We start from the raw sequence: 8,316 nt of genomic DNA, 5'->3' as shown, positions 1-8,316 counted from the left end.
AATATCTGCAAACGCCCCCTACATACAGAATGAAACTGTGATGTGTTCATTTGAATCCAGCTGCCAACAAATCATCTTTTCATTAAAATCCCCCTAGCAAAACTAGAAAATACAGAAAAAAACTAACCCCCTTTAAAAATAAAGAAAATAAACATGTCCATAAATGTCCGATACTCCAAAATATAAAATTAATATATATGGTAAAAACCCATAAATAAAAAACATTGAATGTCAGAATTGCATTTCTTTACCCATTCTACTTCACTTTAATTTTTTTTCTCCAATTTTCCACTACATTGTATGATAAAATGAATGATGTCATTCAAAACTACAGCTCAGCCCTCAAAAGCAAAACCTCATAAGGCTATGTAAAAGGAAAAATCAAAAAGGTATATGTCTTGGAACATGGGGAGGATAAAAAGACAATGAGGGGGAAGAGGTTAAAGAGATCCTGGCTGTGAAAAAGTGCTGTAATCTGCAGGTAATAATGCTCTGAAGCCGTACAGTCGCCACACTGAAGGCTCAGCCGCCAGGAGAAAATTAACTTTATTCCTCCCGGCAGCCTTGGGTTTTCAGTTGTAGAGGCTCCGCTTCAGTCACTGCTCAGTATGTAGTGAGCGGCAGCTGACAGCACGCTCCTGCAGTGACTGACAGCCAGCTCAGCAGTGCATCAGTGCAAAGCCAGCTGTCAGGGCAGGACATGGTTATAGCCGCAGCTCGCTATGTTCTGAGCCGTGACTGAAAGCTTAAAGCAGCCAGACTTTCAGTGTGGTGGCAGCGTAGCTTCAGGACACCATTAACCTGTAGATTAACCCCCTATATGCAGGTTTTTTCACATGACAGGTTCCCTTTAAGCTTTATTTCTTAAAATCTATATTCCGGGAATTAAAACAAGTACTGAAGGCGTTGTATCCTGAAGGCAAATCTTGGTCATTTGCCTCTAATTAGGATCCCCCTCCATGAACAAGAATGGAGAGGCCTGATTTACGTTGGAGGTTTATCTGATTTACATCTATGGCACTACCTCTGCCCGACAGGGGCTCCCATTTTAAAAATGTCTGTAATCGGGCACTGTAGACTCACCATAGTTTTCTAATTAACCCCTTTATGTCCAATGATGGACATAGCATGTCATGAGAGGGTTTCAGTTCCCACACCATGATGTGCCCGTCTCAACTTTGAACTGTCACTGCGTGTAAACACGCAGTGCAGTGATAGTTCAGTGCAGACAGCTGATGCGCAGAGACACATGCTGTCTGTCCCCTCACTCAGGGCCTGTGGTCAGTCAATCTGCCCTAATCTGCTCCTGCACTGATAACCAGGAGGGGTGACCCTAGCTGTTAATTCCATAAATGCAGTGATCACGAACGATCACAACATTCAGGAGGCAGGCAGAGGGATGGGAGCTCCCTCTGCCTTCAGATCGGCACTCATGTGACATCATTGCTGGGGACCAATCGTTGCCGTGGTGACCCCCGGGTCACAAAGCTACGGAAAGCTATTTAGACCATGCAAAGAGCATGGTGTAAGAAGCTTTCTGCACAGGTATAATGCACTGCAATGCCGCACATGTCCGCAAGTCCCATAGGGAATGAATGAGGCCAAACGCAGTGTTGCCGTAAGTGATCTGTTATGCGGCAAATGCGGAAAAACTGCTGGATCTGCCGAGAATGGTTAAAATCGCTGATGTTAAAGTAGCCTAAGTCACTGCCACAGTGTCTGCATTAATCATACTCACCAATGGGGGAGGCAGCACGAAAAGTGCCTAGGGCAGCATAAACTCTAAATACGGCTCTGTGTATAGTATACATGTAATACAGGGAGGATCATCAGTGACATTATACATAAGGGCTGTGTGTATAGTGCAAGTATACAGGTAACACACTGACTTACCAGTGACATCTCTAGGTGAAGTCCTTCATCTTTGCTTTTCTTCTTCATCTAGCACAGACCACCATCAATTCTTCCAGCCAGGATTCAGAACACACAGTCATCAATAAATGATCGCTTCCAGAGCACATTCCCTACTTATTCCCGGACTTACTGTGTATATGATGCCAGATGAAGAAAAAAGCAACATAGTTCCACCCTTTACAGTAACAGAACCTTTCTTTTCTTCCCCCCATGGTAAACAGTATTCTTAAAAGTAAATGATATTACAGCAGTAATAATGTCCCACAATTGGCCCCTACAGTAATTATGTCCCCCCACCTGCCACAATAAACTAATAATGTATCTTCCTCATGTTGGACTTCATACAGTATTTGACCCTCTTCATGGCCCCTTTAATTAATAATGTTCCCCATCCAGGGACCCTATGTTGCTCCATCTTGGCCTCCATGTGCCCCATCCTGGCCCCTATGTCCCTTGTCCTGTCTCCCATGTCACTTGCCCTGGCCCATTTGGCCCTTGCACTTGCCCTATGTCCTGGCACCATGTTCCTTGTCCTTGCTTATATATCCCTTGTCCTGGCCAATATTGTCCCTTGTCCTGACCAATATGTCCCTTCTCCTGGCCCATTTGTCCCTTGTCCTAGCCCATATGTCCCTTGTCCTGACCACATGTCCCTTGTCCCTGGCTCATATATCCCTTGTCCTGGCCCCTATGTCCCTTGTCCTGGCCCATGTGTCCCTTGTCCTGGTCAATAGATCCCTTGTCCTGGCCCCTATGTCCTGGCCCCTATGTCCTTTGTCCTGGCCCCATGTACCTTGTACAGGCCAATAGGTCCCTTGTCATGGCCCATTTGTTCCTTGTCCTGGCCCCTATGTCCCTTGTCCTGTCCAATAGGTCTCTTGTCCTGGCCCATTTGTCCCTTGTCCTGGCCCAAATGTCCCTTGTCCTGACCACATGCCCCTTGTTCCTGGCTCATATATCCCTTCTCCTGGCCAAAATGTCCCTTGTCCTGGTCCATTTGTCCCTTGTCCTGCCCCCTATGTCCCTTGTCCTGGCCAATAGGTCCCTCGTCTTGACCAATATGTCCCTTGACCTGGCCCATGTGTCCATTGTCCTGCTCAATAGATCCCTTGCCCTGGCCCCTATGTCCTGGCCCCTATGTCCCTTGTCCTGGTCAATATGTCCTTTGTCCTGGGCCATTGTACCTTATACTGGCCATAGGTCCCTTGTTATGGCCCTGTTGTTCCTTGTCCTGGCCAATATGTCTCTTGTCCTGGCCCATTTGTCCCTTGTCCTGGCCCATTTGTCCCTTGTCTTGGCCAATATGTCCCTTCTCCTGGCCAATATGTCCCTTGTCCTGGCCAATATATCCCTTGTCCTGGTCCATTTGTCCCTTGTCCTGCCCCCTATGTCCCTTGTCCTGGCCAATAGGTTCCTTGTCCTGGCCCATTTGTCCCTTGTTCTGGACCCAAGTCCCTTGTCCTGGACCATATATCCCTTGTCCTCTTACCTGCCTGTGCTCCCGATGCCATGCGATGTTCTCTTCCTTGGTGTTAAAATGGTTGCTGACCTTACAGAGGCTGACGGCTGATGTCAGCAGCCATGTCCTGGGCCCATTTGTCCCTTGTCCTGCTCCTATGTCCTTTGTCTTGGCGCCATGTCCCTTGTCCTTGCCCATATGTCCCTTATTCTGGCCCCATGTCCCTTGTCCTGACCCAAGTTCCTTGTCCTGGCCAATATGTCCCTTGTCCTGGCTACAAGTCAATTTGTCCCTTGTCCTGGACCCATGAACCTTGCCCTGGGCCCATGTCCCTTATCCTGGGCCCACTTGTCCCCATCATGGGCCCATGTCCCTTGTCCTGGCCCATATCTCTCTTGTTCTCTTACCTGCCTGCGCTCCCGGCGCCGTGCAGCATTCTCTTCCTTTAGATCCAGCGCGTTTGTGTTAAAATGGCCGCTGACCTTTCAGAGATTGGCAGCTGACAGCAGCGGCCATGTTAACTACTGTACAGTAATACATTTCAACTGAATATGCATCTTTGGACTTACAGTATATTTAGTTGAAAAACAGCGGGCTTCATCCACGACCTGCTAAGGGGCTCACCAAGGACCCGGGGCCCAACTGAGAATCATCCTGGTGCTCCAGTCCTACACTGTATGCATCTGTACACACAGTAGCATTATTTCAGCAGCTCCTAAGCCTATGCATTCCACAAAATCTAGCATTTTCCTGGAAGGTAAGAACTGACTGTAAGAACCTTTTTTGTAGGGATATCGTTTGGGGTAGAAGTTTTAAAAAGGTTCCCCTGGAAAAAATATTTACATTTTCTTATAAGTAGTAAAGTACTGGTATGTTGTAACGATGCATACAGGGAGAAAATTAGTGATTAGTAAAGACTATTATATTACTCCGCTTCAATGATCTTGTACTATCTATCTCTTTTAAAAAGCCCCATTGATGACATAAAAACCGTTCCTTGAGCACTCAGATGAATCATCCATGAACACTACATACTACGTAAATTACTTACAGGGAGGGCTTCTTATTGCTGTAGGCAGACAGATACACTCCACCCCGATGCTGATAAGTCCAGTGATCGACCCTAACACAATCAAAGTGGATGTCAGGTTGCTAGATGTCTAGGAAAGTTCTGCACTGTTCATAGTAGACAGAAGAATTCATGGAGGATGATGTTGCTCTCATACAACACCGTGGAAAAATCCTGAAGCCCAACTCTATGCGTACTATACATGTAATCCTAATGGAAGTCTATTGCAAACAAAGCTCTGTATTCAGCTATTGTCACTGTTCAGACAGGATGTCTTAGAGCAGAAATCTGGAAAAAACTGACTGCCCATAGAAGTGATTCCAAGGGATTTGGTAAGTTTTTTCTTTATAAAATGCAGATATATTGTCAGTAAAGAAACATTTCCAGAACATTATGTGTCAGTAATGATGATGCAGGAAGGTATAATTGATTTTGAATACTTATCTTCTGATATGTTGTAATTTTCTACAATGGTAGGTTAGTCATTGCTGCTACTGTAATCACGATGGTTGCAAATATCACTATTCTAGCCAGATAATTATTACTGTAGAGTGCACTTGAAATATCAACTACAGCATCCACAGAAAATGAACACCAGCTAGAAAACTTTCTTTGGAGTATGTAACGTTTTTTTTACCTAAAAATGCATTATTACAGCCATGTACAGTATGTAAGTTTTTAATTGCGTACATGCTTCAATGTATAACATGATATAGTGTACAAATACAGATAGATAGATAATATATAGATAGATAAAGAGATAGATAGATAGATAATATATAGATAGATAAAGAGATAGATAGATAATATATAGATAGATAAAGAGATAGATAGATAATATATAGATAGATAAAGAGATAGATAGATAATATATAGATAGATAAAGAGATAGATAGATAATATATAGATAAATAAAGAGATAGATAGATAAATAGATAGATAATATATAGATAGATAGATATTAGATAGATAGAGAGATAGATAGCAGCTATGCTGCTGTATTCTTCTTTTGTGTACATATTATGCAGTCTAAGGCTTCTTTCACACCTCAGTCGGTACGCGGCCATCGCTAAGCGTCGGCGCGATGTACCGACAGACATTGGCGATATTTTGCACACCGTGGGCAGCGGACGTGTTTCAACGCGTCCGCTGCCCATTGTGAAGTCCCAGGGAGGAGGGGGTGGAGTTCCGGCCGCGCATGCGCAGTTTAAAATGCAGGACACGAAATACGAAAAAACGTTCCCTTGAACGTTTTTTCGCTACGACGGCCCGCCAAATACCGACGCATCCAGTGCACAACGCATGGAACGTGTGTCCATACGTCGCAATGTGTCGGTAATACAAGTCTATGTGAAAAAAACGCATCCTGCGGTCAACTTTGCAGGATGCTTTTTTTATTCCAACGACGCATTGCAACGGATTTTAAAAGACGTAAATGTGAAAGTAGCCTTAGCAGCTTGTGTCTTTTCACACTTGCTTTATTCTGAAGGGATGGTCAGTTTTTTTTTTTTAAATACTATTGGAGTTGGCGACTGCCTTCATATTTGGCCGAGCTCACCACCTATCAGCCTAAGGCTCTGTTTTATTGGTGCTGGATCCTAACTGCCCTGTAAATTTGTAGGCTGTTAGCTCAGGAGAGGCATGTTTTATAACATGTTTATGGTTGTGGATGGTGGACTTTAATGAATTGGCTAATTTGTTCACTAATGCAATCTAAATTTCATATATGCAATGTTTGCATGCATATCATATACATAGTGCTTCCATATTCTTTTGTTTGTATATTATGCAGTCAGTGCACGTGTTCACACTTGCTTTATTCTGAAGTGATGGTCAGTAGTTTTTTTTGTAGCATATTATTGGAGGTGGTGACTGCCTCCATATTTACCTGAGCTCCTCCCATCAGCCTAATGCTATTTTTAATTATGGATGACAAAAGACTGACTGGCACTTCCAAGTTAGTGTGAACAGTTGCATACTAGGAGCAGCCATCTCCATATACAATAAACAAAAAAGTTGCACCCTGTAGTGCTAAAGCATGTCAATATGAAATATATGAAATATGAATAGCAATACTGCTTCGGGATAATAGGAAAAAACTGAGAGGCCTAGCACATAATTTGGCACCTTGGAAAGGGATATTTGGAACCCCCGCTCCCAAGTGGTTGTCCCTCACTCACCCTGCAGGTCCTGTGCTGATGTATATGCAGGGAGCCTAGACCAGACAATGAACAACTAGGCTAAAAGTGGGAATGGGGTGAAAAAGATAGAAGTTTACTTATAATTCTGATGTACATGGATATAAGATGCTGCTATGCTTCTGCCTTGATGCGTTTCTCCTTCGGTGATTCATCAGGAGGCTAGTGTGTTCATAAGAGTTATAGATGCTTACAAGATGATTAGCGGTTCATGGTGGTTTGCCTGGGCTATGCAACACTCTTAAATAAGACCCAGCATACTAAGTAACCACCTACCGTGTGAGATAATACGTCCATGCATATCCTACCATCTAGAAGACTGTAGGTTAGTTGGACATGGAGAGGTTTGATTTGTCTAATGAGCCTCTTCCCCAAATCATAATAGCATATTTGTACCAACCACACACTGAAATACCTGCTGGTAAAGTCGATGCTGGGGTAGCCCATACCTCTCCCACATATTTATTTGATAAGGCACCGGACCAGAGCGATATGCAATGGTATCATACTTTTGTGTCGGTATACAGCATCTGCCGGGACCCAGAAGTGTCTGTGTTTCAGGTTGAAACGCTTACTGCGCATGCACAAGGAGTTCACACTTCCGCTGATTGTTGGAAGGAGTTGTGTTCAAGGCTGGAACGCATAGTAGAGAGCGCCCTGGTATATAGCGCCGGAGAGGGTGATCACTCCGATCAAAGAAGCCGTGCAGATGCAGAATACAGTGCTGGTGTCTAGAGGGTAGCGATAGGTCCATAGCTCAGGTGTCAGTCCCTGAGCAACGATGGATTATGCCACAAGTCACTAACATTCCCAGCACATTCTAGTTCAGGACTGGGTGGGTCGTAGAGGAGCCTAATGATTGATTATCAAATAAAGCATAGGGGGTGGAATAAAGCTTATTAGGGCCAAGGTTTTCTTGCAGTTCATTGTCATAGATACCACATAGTAGTGTAAAACAAAAATAGATATAGATAGGAGGCTCTTAATAGAGATATCACATGAGGTGATGCATTCCAGCTTCAGGTGAAACAATAGGATCCATTATTTAATGGGAGAAAAAGTAGCAGCAAGGTACACTCTTTACAAGAAACATGTATATAGGATCTGTTTGTTGAGTACCTTGGGGCTCAAGGATTGGACCCTAAAGTCCATTCGACTTCCTTCTGAAGGATTGTTCTATCCAAATCCCCTTCTCTAATCAAGGGTTTAACAAGCTCATGGTTTTGTATCCTCAAAAAACAGCTCTCAATGTGGGGCTAATTTTTTAACAGGTTTGGTCACAACAAGCCATAACTTATTTATGTTCAAGACAGTGCAACTGTTTTGTCTCCAGAAAAAATAGGATAATTTTTGAACAGCTTCATAAAAAGTCTTTTTGTCTCCTTAATGAAATGGATAATTTTTGGATGGCTTAAGAAAAAGCTAACACTTCTTCACTTAGTAAAGTGCAAAATGTTTAGCCCCCCTAAAAAGGTATAATTGTTGCATCCATGTAAAAATACCACTACTTAGTCTGTTTACGCCACCTGTCTAGAAACAACAGCAATGCATGCATTTGCTTCCATTTTTAGACTACTTATATAATTAAGATAGCTTAAAAGTTTAACCCCTTCACCCCCATGGTGGTTTGCACGTTAATGACCAGGCGAAATTTTACAATTCTGACCAGTGTCAAT

At 43.5% G+C, this 8,316-nt stretch overlaps 1 long non-coding RNA gene across 1 annotated transcript; it reads left to right on the top strand.

Moving 5' to 3' along the window:
- The first annotated feature begins 1,518 nt into the window (after positions 1 to 1,518).
- On the top strand, positions 1,519 to 4,770 carry LOC143818438 (uncharacterized). Its single transcript, XR_013224545.1, has 4 exons — positions 1,519 to 1,618; positions 1,946 to 2,127; positions 3,945 to 4,130; positions 4,449 to 4,770. It is a non-coding gene; the product is annotated as an uncharacterized LOC143818438 (long non-coding RNA).
- The last annotated feature ends 3,546 nt before the right edge of the window (positions 4,771 to 8,316 follow it).

Source organism: Ranitomeya variabilis, chromosome 3 (assembly GCF_051348905.1).
Source record: "Ranitomeya variabilis isolate aRanVar5 chromosome 3, aRanVar5.hap1, whole genome shotgun sequence".
In the NCBI taxonomy this organism is placed as follows: domain Eukaryota; kingdom Metazoa; phylum Chordata; class Amphibia; order Anura; family Dendrobatidae; genus Ranitomeya; species Ranitomeya variabilis.
The sequence above is the reverse complement of the archived record's forward strand: the minus strand, read 5'-3'. Positions and strand labels throughout refer to the sequence as shown.